A 14,295-nucleotide genomic window follows, 5' to 3' on the forward strand; every position below is an offset into this window, starting at 1 on the left:
TCTTGCCGAACCCGATATCGTCATCCCTATCGAAGAACTTACAATTGATGACAAACTTCATTTTGTGGAGGAACCGGTTGAAATTGTGGACACCTCCGTCAAGACATTGAAACAAAGCCGAATCCCGATTGTCAAGGTTCGTTGGAATGCCAAAAGAGGACCCGAGTTTACTTGGGAAAGACAAGATCAAATGCAAAGAAAGTATCCTCATCTATTCGTGAATTCGGAAACGCAAGATCTCGAGGAAGAAACAACGACTACTACGCCTACTTAAATTTCGGGACGAAATTTCTTTTAAGGAGTAGGTAATGTAACATCCCGCCTTTTTCCATTTACTTTTCCGTTATACTAATATAAAGTCCGTTATATGTTTATAACATCTCCCGTTGATACGCGTTTTAAATTATCTCGTTTAGGTAATTCCCGCACCCGAACGAAAGTTGAGGGACTAAACTTGACAAGGGATCAAACCCTTGACTAGGTCAAAGGGTCAACCCCTTTCACCCATTCATTTCCACCTCCATCTCTCTCTCTTTCTCTCTAGCAAGAACACACACTCAAAACCAAATTCATTCAATCATCATCTAAATCCGATCTAGGAGGCTTACAACAAAATAAATTACATATTCGTGATCCTCTCTTCATCCTCTTCATTTTGGTACCAACTTCATCTCGTTTGGGTAACATTTCTAAAACTCTAGATTTCTCTAAATTCGTGTTTTTGACTTGAAATGGTGTTAGTTAGTGTCTATGGCTCATTGTGATGTCGTGTATGTAATTTGTATGCTCGATCTCGTTGTTTTAGTGTAACTAGCATGAACTTGAATTTTGGTGTGTTGTTCTTGAATTTTGGATGATCATATGTTGTTAGATGTTAAAAGTTGATGTTTTAATTGTGTTACTAGCATCACTAGCTTCAATTTGATGTGTAGGTTGCCTTAGAAAACTTCATGAACTTGATTAGTGATTTTGGTGAATTTGGGTTAGGGTTTGATGAACTTGAAATGGACTTGTGATGCATTGAATGCCATGGATTATTATTGGTAAGTGTTTAGTTGGATTGTATGCTTGATTACCTTCGAAACGGCATATCATTCATGTAAATTGGTTGCCCGAATCATTGAATTGCATTTATGAACTTGTATGCGGTTAATGTTAAGCATTAGATGCGGTTTTGGTTGTTGTAATAGGTAGATTGATTGATGAAATGTGTTTAGTTGTTTTCCTCGTCAAATTACCTTCCCAACGGTATAAGGTACTTGTCTTGATTGTTTGCGGATCATAAATGGTGATTGTTTGAAGTTAGGTTCGTGCATAAAACTTAAAAACTGCCAGGATTCTCTGCACAGGTACCCGCGCGGCGCGCCATATACCCGCGCGGCGCGCCGATTGGGTCTGTCCAACTTGGGCAAATTTCGAATAATGTTTGCTATGCTACGCACCTCCGATTCACATGTAACTTGTCCTAGCATGCTCATACATGATTAAAAACCTCAGAAAAATAGTTCAGGATACGACCCGAACGTGTTGACTTTTTCGTTGACTTTGACCGACCAAAGTTTGACTTTTTGTCAAACTTAACCAAATGATTTTGCAACCTTCCTAACTTGTTTATATACTTGTATCTTGCATGAAAATTGACAATTTGATTTCACATGCTAAATAATCGAGTCGTAACGAGCCATAGGACTAATTGAACATCTTTGACCTATCGTGTTTACCGTTATTGATACGACCTATTTGTTTAGGTCAAGACTAGCATTGTTCTTTGCACACGTTTACTTGTCGAAGTACTTTACTACTCGTGCACTCAAGGTGAGATCATAGTCCCACTTTTACTCTTTTTGAACTTACATTTGGGATGAGAAAACATAAACATTTCTTTTACTAAGTGAACACAAGTACAGGAAAACAAACATTCTACATACGAGTTTAGAACAAAATCCTCAATTCGATTATCATTAGTTACACTTGCCGGGTGTAAGCGAGAACTTATGTTGTATGGATCCATATGGGTTTGACAAACCCTCATTCAAACGGTTCGCTACCGTTTATGAATGAAATATATTTTCGAGAAACAGTGTATGTTCTAGCACTAAGTGATGGGGTTCAATGGAAGGAAACGTTAAGCATTGATAATTGGGTGCTCGTGAAACAAACTTTTGGAATGTATTACTATTATTTCATTGATGCAAATCTTGTGGTTCACTTGTACTTACTTACTTAAACCTATGATTTCACCAACGTTTTCGTTGACAGATTTCTATGTTTTTCTCAGGTCCTTGAACGATACATGATACATGCTTCCGCTCATTATTTGATACTTGCATTGGATGTCGAGTATATGTGCATTTCATGGAGCGTCTTTTGACTTTACTTTAAACCGTGTCGCCCAGATTTCATTCGTATTTTAACGTTGTAACTTAACTATTGGTTGAACAATTCTTGTAAACTTTGGGAACAAATCTTTATTTTGAAATGAAGGCGACATATTTTGGTCAAACTTTGTCTTAAAGACTTATGACCACGTAACGGGACCTAAGTAGACGGCGCCGTCAATGACGATTTGGTCGGGTCGCTACAGCTATGATAGAATTGGCTAATTTGAAAAAGAGTTGCAATGTTATTTTAGGTAATAACAATGCCAAAGGAGCTAGCACAGACACATTTTAAACGTTTACACAGGTTCCGAGTGTTTTCAGGTGCATAACTATATGCATCAATCTCTTCTTCTGTAGATGAAGTGCGGCTGGTTCATCCTATCGATTGAAGTGTTTTCAAGAATTATGAAAGGTTTAAATCGCAGATTGTAATCGTCAAGATACAAATGAGGATTAAGATGAAATCAAGTGGCAAACTAGAAGAATTGTTTAGTTTTATATGTTATAATCAATATTTTAATTCGTTTTAATTGTCCAATGTTGGCAGTCCACAGTTAGCAGTCCACAATTAGTAATCAAATAATTAATATAGTTTAATATATAATATTTGAATTAATTAATACGTATTCGTAACCTATTGTATACATGTCTCAGACTCGATCAAAACTCAAAGTATACATATTATTATAGAATCAACCTCAAACCTGTATAGCTAACTCAGACATTACTGCATATAGAGTGTCTATGTCAAAACCTTGTATACGTGTCCCGATATTTAAAGTGCGTAAAATAAATAACTGAAATTAAATGACAATAAACAAAATTGCAAGAATTTAAATTGCGATAAATAAATTGCGATAAATAAATGTAATAAGGAATTAACAGTTAGCTAGGAACAGTTACCTAGGAATAGTTAGCGTGGATTTTTAACAAAATTTCTCATAGTTAATTTGTTTGTTTCTAACAAATTTTATTTTGTCAAATGTTTTCTTCATTATGCCACTTGTTGGATTCTGATAGGTCAAAATCCAAATATTGAATTTGAGTGAAAATGGTTATTCTGCGGTGAACGGATACGTATATATGTGGATGTAAGTAGGATGGTAAATGACTTTTGAATCAGATTCGAAGAACGTACCGTGTAACTTATTAATGTGAAATATTAAATATTCCTCGGGTATTACTTACCCGTTAAAATATTTTCACCATTAACAGTTTGTACAAAAGAATTTTTAATTACAATCTTTATGAAAACATATATACATATATATTTTCTTCAGATGTAATCATGGATTTAATGAGTTAATATTATATTAATCTTGTCATACCCCGTCCTAATTCGTCTGGATGAAGTCACCAACATCTGGTTCCATTGCGATGATTGACTCCAAATAATGTCTTTACAATGAACAAATGCACAGCGGAAGGTTTCTTTCACACATGAGAATAAACATGCTTTCAAGTGTCAACCAAAAGGTTGGTGTGTTCATAAGTTTATCATAAAACAATAAAATTCATCATTTTGATAGACCACAAGATTTAAATGTTGCATGGTACAAATGGGCCCGAATCCTATACCCACCTGTAATGTACATGCGATATCTTTTAAATACAGTACACCTTTCTCGTGTACGAAACCATTTTTCATAAATCTTAGAAACCGTACACATATCTCATGTACAAAATATCATACACATAACCTGTGTATAAAAATCATTCTCTCGATATATAACATTCACATCAATTGGTGGTAATTATCATGTCCACATAATTCAATGGTGACAATTATCATGTCCACATAATTCAATGGTGGCAATTATCATGTCCACATAATTCTATAATAATTCGCAGAACTTCTGTCTGCATAATAATTCATTCGAAGAATGTTTTGCTTGTGTCTATCTTGTCAAACATTTATAAAAGCATTTCATGTATTCGCAGTTGAAAATATATTTCAAAGGCATTTAATAAAGCAGTTGTAAAAACAGCGCATGTATTATCAGTCCCAAAAATGTAAAGAGTAAAAGGGAGCAAATAAAACTCACCATACTGTATTTTGTAGTAAAAATACATATTACAAAACTGAACAATGCAAGGTTGGTCTCAGATTCACGAAAATATATCAAGTATATATATATTAAAACATATAGTCACATAATTCCTTTTATTAATTATATAATCTTTATATATTAAGGGTTGTAGTTATATAACTAAATTCCAAATAAAATATATATTCTTTATTTATATATTATGTATTCAGTTATATGTTATATATATATATATATATATATATATATATATATATATATATATATATATATATATATATATATATATATATATATATATATATTTGTAAGATATTTAATATTTATACATCTAGTTATATTAATCTACATATTGTAATTGGTATTATATCAAAAATTAATAATTTGTTATATGTAATATTTATATAATTAATGTTAATATGTTTAATATAAAATTTTACCTAATATAAATATATAATATTTATTTATTATATAAAAATAACATTAATTGTAATAAAATCATGATAATTTTAATAATAATAAAAATTGATACTTTTAATAATAATGATAAAATAGTAGTGGTAATATTAATAATAATGATAGTTTTTAATAGTAATAATGATAATGATAATTTTACTAATATTAATAATAATAATAATAATAAAATGATAATTTTTAATAAAAATAATAATTTTACTAATAATAATAGTTTTAATAAAAATGTTAATTTTAATAAAAATGATAATTCATTTAATCATGACTTAATTATAATCTTAATCGTTTTTATATTTGTCTTTATAATCATACTAATTATAATCATAACTTTAACAACATTATTAACTATATCATACTAGTTACCATATTTGTGTTTGTACTTTAAACTATAACTATAATTATGTTGCTTAATATTATTTAGCTCCTAATCAAAAATCATAAACAAATTAAATATTTAAAGTTAATATCAGACGTAAAGGATTAAGGGTTATACTCTCGGTGTAAATCGAGCGAGAGACGAGAATTGATTGTATTTGGGCCTGATACAATTCGGATAACATTTAATAAGTTCAAAACGTTGGGCCATAAGTGTATTCTTTCAGCCCTTTAGGAGTAACCAACTTGTTGGGCTTTACAAAAAGTTTAAGCCCATAAAACAGCTCGATGCCCCTTTATATCATACGGTTCTTTTTTTTTTTTTTTACAGATCGGTGATCGGTTCATCTCTCCCAATTCATTCGATACACCCAACTTTCCAAGCTCAACTCCCATCAAGTCAAGTCACAAAATCAACTGAATTCGTTTTCCTATACCTATGTTGGAAAGATTCTGTGAAGGAAGTCGAAGCCAAGAACAGCAACCATTCCAAATTTGTTAAGAATATAGGCGATGATGAAGATGAAATTGAAAGTCATAAATCGAGGATCAAAGCATATCAGGTATAAATTACTTCATGAAAGTTACTGTAATTCATCTCCTCAATACTAGACAATCATTAATTATGTCAGAAACATACTAAAATGTGTGAATCAAGATATTGACCTCGATGAACACTAGTTTGACTTTGAGATTTGTAATCGTTCATTGATTGTTAACTTGAATTGAAGCATCACGAAGCATCAAGGGATGATCAGAACCCTGGATATTTAATCAATTCGATATTAAATAGCTCGATTAGCTCCGGAGGTTAAAATGGTTTGTGGTGGTGTTTTATAGCGACAACAGGAACAGAAAATATAAAGCTGCAGTAGCAGTTTTGTTCCTGGGTTTCAAGATGAACATAGAAGTAGAAGTAGTGTCAGAACAGTAGCAGAGGAGATGATCAATAATAACAATGGTTTGATTTGTTTGAAGGTAATGGTATTTAGGTTGAGGATTTTATCGTGTAATTTGTTGTAGGGCTTCAATTTATAGGAACATAACAATGACTTGTGATTTTAAGATGGTTTCTTGATGAGTGATTCAGTAAATATAAATAATTTAATTGTAGCAAAAGTCTCTTGTTGGTTGATAATAGTAGTAGTAATTTACAGTGGTTCATGTGGTTTGCAGGGTGTTGATTAAAACAGAATATATAAAGTGCAGCAGCAATAACAATTATCTTGCAGTCGTGGTTCACGATGAGGGATTTTAGAGAGAGAGATGATGGTTAGTACTCGGATAGAAGACAAGAACAGCAGCAAAACAGATGACCATGGTGACGATTATGGTGGGTTTAGGGTGATAGTGGAGGTTGTAGTGGCGGGTGCTGTAGATGGTGATAACGTGGTGTTTGGTTCATACAGAAGAAGGAAGGAAAGCAATAAAATGTGATGGTGGTGGTAAAAGTTACGAAGAAGAAGAGTGATGGGGTTTTTAGGTGTTCGGGTTTATAAAGAAGTAATCTTGTTGTTTGATGATTCATTCAAATATATATATGTACATATATCCAATATTGTGCACATGTAAAAGTATATATAATATATAATAAGAAAAGTGTGATTGAGATGTGAAACAGAAACGTTATATTCCAATGAATAATATGCACTGGCAAAGGGAGAAAGAACAGAGAAAAAGGAATTAAAGATGGAGACATGATTATATATAATACTCATATACTTTTATCATATGCATGAAAGAGAGAAAAATTTAAAGAAAACAGCTGTCTCCTTTGTTCCTATTTGCATGTTGTTGGTTTTAACTTTTATTATATTATGGATTGCTAATTGTTAATTAGTTAAAATTGGATCCAAAGAAATCAAACGATTAGGCTAATTTATTTTTAATGGTTCATGAATGACTCCAAGTAATATCTCTAATATGAGCAAATGCACAGCGGAAGATTTCTTTCATACCTGAAAATAAACATGCTTTCAAGTGTCAACCACAAGGTTGGTGAGTTTATTAGTTTATCATAATCATTCATTTTTATCATTTTAATAGACCACAAGATTTCATATATTATCACGAGTAACTCACGAATTAAAATTCATTCATATGGATTGAACACCTGGTAACAGACCTTAACATGATGCATATAGAATATCCCCATCATTCCGGGACTTACATCAGACATGATAAATTGAAGTACTAAAGCAGTTCTAATTCTCTGACTGGGGCTTGTTAATGCCCATAGATCTATCTGTAGGATTCGCGTCAATAGGTGGCAATTATAATAAACACCAAATCTTAGGCTACCAAGCTAAAAAGGGGCATATTCGGTTCGATAATCCAACCATAGAATGTAGTTTTGATCACTTGTGTCTATTTCGTAAAGCATTTATAAAAGCAGAGCATGTATTCTCAGTCTCAAAAATATATATTGCAAAAGCATTTAAAAAGGGAGCAAATGAAACTCACAATACTGTATTTTATAGTAAAAATACATATGACGATATTGAACAATGCAGGGTTGGCCTCGGATTCACGAACCTATATATCATTCATATATATATTAAAACATATACTTGTAATCGAATAAGTTTTATATTATTATATATTATTTTAATTATTTATATTTTTATATATACTTTTGTATATGTTTTATATAAGTATTTTAATAACAAATTTTGTTGCAATAATAATAATAGTAATTTTGATAAAAATAATAATAATAATAATAATATAGTTATAATAATAATAATAATAATGATACTAGTAATAATAAAAATGATAGTAGTAATAATAATGTTAAAAATAATAATATTAGTGTTAAAAATAATAATATTAGTGTTAAAAATAATAATAATGATAATAATAATAATTATAATATTCATAACGTTAGTAGAAATAATAGTATTCACAAAAATAATAGTAACATTCATAAAAATAATATTAACGATAATAAAAATAATAATGATGAAAAATAATATTAATAATAATAATAATACTTATAATAATTCTTATATTATAACTGATAATAATAATAGTAATAATAATAACTAAAATTCATAATTTACTAATAATTATAATAATGATAATAATAATAATAATTCTAATAATAATAAGAAGTATAATGATAATAAATATGATATTACTTATAATAATAATAATAATAATAATAATAATAATAATAATAATAATAATAATAATAATAATAATAATAATAATAATAATAATAATAATAATAATAATAAAATGTAATTACTACCTTAATGAGTGAGTTTCTAAAAAAAAGCGTCAGTCCGGGCTCGAACCCCAGACCTCTCGCCTAAACATCTCCCTTCCGAACCACTGACCCATTCGATTTTTTCTAGTTTTAAACAGCTCGACTATTTATTTAATATGTGAGAACTGTTTACCATCTTTATCCTTCCCTCATCATCATCGTTAAATCATATCATCATCATTGTGACACCATAATCATTCATCACCTATCACCATTTTGTGTTTTAAGCTTAAAACCGAAAGCAAACAGCAACTAGTTTCGGTCCAACATATATTCTAATCAGGCCTTCGGTCCAACAGAAATTTTTATAGTTTTTGATTCAAAACAAAAAGAATAGAAATCGGTCCAAGTGGGAAGTCCAAATAAAATACGGACCATTAAGAGAACATGTGGGTCGTAGATATATTGCAGCAGCCCACTTCAAAAGCCCGCCTTCATGTAATCCATCAATCAAAATGGGATGCTCGACTTGTAAAGAAAACAGGAAAAGTGAAACGAGTGATAGCAGCAGGCTGGAAAGTTATACCCTATATTATTATTTTTTATCTTTACATCTCATTGTTAGTCATCATAAAAAAATATACGCTAATCTATCATCATTATCCCATCTTTAAACTCATCGTGTATCACCTCATCATCTATACTGTTCGGAAAGAAAGAAGAGAAAAAAAATGCAACAGCAATAGTTGCTACTTAAATCGGGTATCTACGACAAAAAAAATAGAATAGTAACAGTGGATAGTGGCGATGATGGTGGTTTGGTGAGGGTAACCGTAGTGGTAGTAGCAGGTGACGGATCAAGGTGGTTTGTTGGATGGTTCTTGGATAGATAACAAATGGGTTTCATTCTTTTAGGGTTTGAATTCGAATAGAACCAACAAACAAAACTAACGCAATGGTGTGAATGAAACAGAATACAGTAGCGTGTAGCAGTCCTTGGTGATAAATATGAACTGTAATAGTAAAAAGGTAATTGATTTTATAGTGTTTGGTTGTAAAAAAAAAGACAATAATATAGCAAGTGATATGGGTTGTGATGATGGTTATTTGACTAGAACAGAAATAATAAGTAGAGTAGCAGGTGGCAGTTTTTGGTGGTGTTTATATGTGTTTTGATGGTTCAGGTTGTTGGTGTTGGGATTTAACAAGTTCAAAACACTTAAACTATATTTAAATTCAAATCAAAGCGGAAGCATGTTAATTACCATTTTAGAACTTGTATACCTTTAACCAATTAAAGTTAAATCCCAATTAGGATCAAGTTGTGAAACATGCTTACAAACTACAAGTAAGAAAAGTGTTTATACCTTCTCCTAGCTTGTTGATAGATGATGATGAAGATGATGATGAATGGAGTTCCAAAACAATGAGACCTCAAGTAGTTATACCCCAAACTATGCACCAACACCCTTGCTATTAGTTAGGATTTTGTTTGACACTTGAATGAGCTTGCAAAAACCAAATGAAGAACCTCTTCTCCCCTCCAAACCCCACGGCAATCAGCAGCTGTATGGGAGTGTTTTGTACAGTTTTTTTTCAAGTATAATTGCATGTGTGTGTTCCTACAAGAGTCAAGATGCTTACATATGGAATTGAGAAAGCATGGGTGAAAGATTCCAAGCCTAAAGCATGTGTATCTCATTCCCTATGCCACTTCCCTTTCAAGTATTATTAAATAAGTTTTATAAAAAAAATACATTTTATAAAACTATACATAATACTTCCATATGTATATATATATGTTATGTACATTTATTTTATAAAACCAAACTTTATAAAATGTAACATAACAAAATCAATTATTTAACCCATAAATAATTTAAACTCTTGTTATATAAATTATTCCATTATATATATATACACATCAAGTAATCTTTCAGAAAACGATTTTCTTTAAAATTCAAGTGTCGCGTATTTGATCAATGATCCAATCGTTAAGATCAAATACGAATAATGTGTTGGTAAGCTTGTTATTGGGTATGACCCGACTTGGATCAAAACATATTAGCCACGTTAATTCAATATGTCTCTCGGGCATACGAAAAACCTTTAATCTCCCACTTGCACGAGAAACATAAGAAATTAATGCAAGTGATGGATACCACCTAACGACCGTCCATCACCCCCAATATGTTATGACTTTGTGCCATTCAATAACATCATCCCTTTCGAGTTCCCATCTCGAATATGAATAGGTGAATCTTTTCATTATATCCTTTCATCCTAGATGTCATGTTAAATCCAAGAGATATAGAGTGATCACTCTCTTCTAGATTTAACTTTTCAGGCCTTAAACATCTGACTCTCAACGAATAAGAGGGACAAATTCCATCTTGACTACATACGTCCTAGATATATACCTTGCATTATACCTGAGCTCTTCCTTATGAACTACCATGTTTCAGAATAGCGAAGGAATGAATCAAGGCACAATACTTGGTGAATATCCGAACCCAATATGTATCTCAGGTCAGAGGATACAATGATATTCGCCTTTACTCAAGACTACATGTGATCAACCACAAAGGCTCCATTTTGTAAATCTTGAGGGCGGGTCAACCAATATTTGTATCCCACAAATATCTATGAACCTTGGTTGCAACCTTGCCCCACATTCAGTCCGTGAATGTATACCAATCCAAGTTCATAATAGTCTAAACCTCACACTTGTTCCCACAAATGTGATCAACTACGGAATTTAGAATAATTGCTTATTCATGGATAAAATATGCAAAATAGGAACTTAACTCAAAATAAATTAAACCATAATTATATTAATGAGTTTGAACAATTTCGTTCCGTTACAATACTTAAAACAGATCATGACCAATCACTAGAATATCGAAGCCCTAATGCACAAACATGTCCTGCATGTTTTGATCCATGTAAGAGCTTCGTGAGAGGATCCGCTATATTAAGATCTGTGTGAACTTTGCGAATACATATCTTTCCCTTTTCAACTTCATCCCTTATGTACTTGAATCTCCGCTCAATGTGACGGGTCTTTTGATGAGCACGAGGTTCCTTGATTTGAGCAATCGCACCCTCGTTGTCACAAAAGATCTCAAGAGGGTCCTGAATGGAAGGGACTACTCCTAAGTCGTTGATGAATTTCTTCATCCATGCAGCTTCCTGAGCTGTTAATGATGCGGCGATGTACTCTGACTCTGTAGTGGATAGAGCAACAACATCCTGTTTTGAACTCTTCCAAGAGACCGCACCTCCATTTAATGTGAAGACATAACTGGATTGTGATCGAGAATCATCACGATCAGTTTGGAAACTCGCATCCACGTAACCTTTTACAGCGAGTTCCTCCTCACCAGACCCATATATCAGAAACATATCCTTAGTCCTCCTAAGGTATTTCAATATACTTTTAACAGCAATCCAATGACCGTTTCCTGGGTTATTCTGGTATCTACTTGTCAGGCTAAGAGCGCATGACACATCCGGTCTAGTGCATATCATTGCATACATGATTGACCCAATGGCAGAAGCATATGGGACTTTCTTCATTCTCTCCTGTTCATCTTTTGTGGTGGGGCACTGAGATGAACTGAGAAGTGTTCCCTTTTTAATAGGTACCAAACCTTTCTTAGAGTTCTCCATCTTGAACCTTTTCAAGATCTTTTCAATGTATGCACTTTGATTTAAACCTATCAGTTTCTTGGATCTATCCCTGTAGATCCCAATCCCCAAAACGTATTGTGCTTCTCCAAGATCCTTAATGGAGAAGCATTTGCTTAACCAAGTTTTAACACCTTGCATTGCCGGAATATCATTTCCAAATAACAATATATCATCCACATATAGTACAAGGAACATGATAGTGCTCCCACTAGCTTTCTTGTATACACAAGCTTCATCACCATTTTTAATGAAGCCAAATTTCTTGGCCTCCTCATTAAAACGATGATTCCACATTCTAGATGCTTGTTTCAATCCGTAGATTGACTTCTTTAACTTGCATACCTTTTTAGGATATTTCGGATCAACAAAACCCTCAGGCTGAACCATATAGACATCTTCCTCAAGATGTCCATTTAGGAAAGCGGTCTTGACATCCATTTGCCATATTTCATAATCATAATGAGCAGAAATGGCAAGTAATATCCTAATAGACTTTAGCATTGCCACGGGCGAAAAAGTTTCATCATAGTCAACCCCTTGAGTCTGAGTGAAACCTTTTGCTACAAGTCTAGCTTTATATGTATCCAAGTTTCCATGTATGTCGGTTTTCATTTTGAAAAGCCATTTACAATCAACTAGCCTGGAGCCAGCAGGTTGTGTAACAAGTTCCCAAACTTGGTTGTCATACATGGATTGCATCTCAGCGTTCATGGCTTCCTGCCATTTATCTTTATCAATCCTTGATAAAGCATCTTGGTAGTTTATTGGTTCATCCAAATCAACCACATAGCAACCATCCATGAGAAACCCATATCTCTCAGGAGGATTACTAATCCTACCAGATCTGCGAACGTCTTGTGTATTTTGATCATCCATTTGATCATTCTCAACATTTTCATGTTGAGTGCTAGTGTCAACCAATTGTGTATCATCTACTTGATCTTGAACCTCCTAAAGATCTATCTTCCTTTCACTATTTCCTTCCATTAGGAACTTAGTTTCAAGGAATTCCGCCTTCCGAGCAACAAATACATTCTGCTCGGATGTATCATAGAAATAATATCCCATATCATTCTTGGGATATCCTATGAAGATACACTTCGTGGATCGAGCATTCAACTTATTAGGGACGTAACGCTTAGGGTAAGCTTCACATCCCCATACCTTTAAGTATGATAGAGATGGAGGTTTTCCAAACCACATCTCATGAGGTGTTCGTTCCACTTTCTTGGTTGGGGCCATATTTAAAATACGAGCCGCGGAGCATAGACAATAACCCCAAAATGATAGAGGTAACGAGCTTCTAGCCATCATAGATCGAACCATATCCATTAGGGTTCGGTTCCTCCTTTCGGAAACTCCATTCAGTTGGGGTGTTCCAGGAGGAGTGAGTTGTGAGATAATCCCACAACTTCTAAGATGATCTTGGAAGGCATCGCTTAGGTATTCACCTCCTCTATCGGTACGTAATACCTTGATTGTCTTGTTGAGTTGATTTTGTACTTCGTTTTGATATTCTTTGAATGCTTCAAAAGTTTCATCCTTATGTCTTAACAAGTATACATATCCGAAACGACTAAAGTCATCAATGAAAGTAACAAAGTATCTTTCACCATTCCTTGTCATGGGTTTAAAGGGTCCACACACATCCGAATGTATTAATCCCAATAAGTCTTTAGCCCTTTCGTAGGTCCCTTTGAAAGGTGCTTTAGTCATCTTGCCTTGTAAACAAGATTCACATACATCAAACGAATCCATTTCATTTGATTTCAAAAGTCCATTCTTTTGAAGTGTATGCATTCGGTTCTTGTTTATGTGACCAAGGCGACAATGCCATAAGTAGGAATCACTCAAATCCCTTTTGAGTTTCTTGGTGCTTGTATGGTACATTGAGCTACTAGATGATGTGTCATCATGAACCAATTCATAAATTCCATTTGAAGGCGAAGCCTTGAAATAGAATACATTATCTAAACAAACATGGATATCATCATCAATAAAATTAACATTAAAACCATATTGTTTCAAACGGGAAATAGAAATAATGTTTCGACACAAGTCGGGTGCATACAAAACATCATTCAAAATAAGTTCCATGCCACTTGGAAGTTTT

This window comes from Rutidosis leptorrhynchoides, chromosome 7 (genome assembly GCF_046630445.1).
Source record: "Rutidosis leptorrhynchoides isolate AG116_Rl617_1_P2 chromosome 7, CSIRO_AGI_Rlap_v1, whole genome shotgun sequence".
NCBI classification, from domain to species: Eukaryota; Viridiplantae; Streptophyta; class Magnoliopsida; order Asterales; family Asteraceae; genus Rutidosis; species Rutidosis leptorrhynchoides.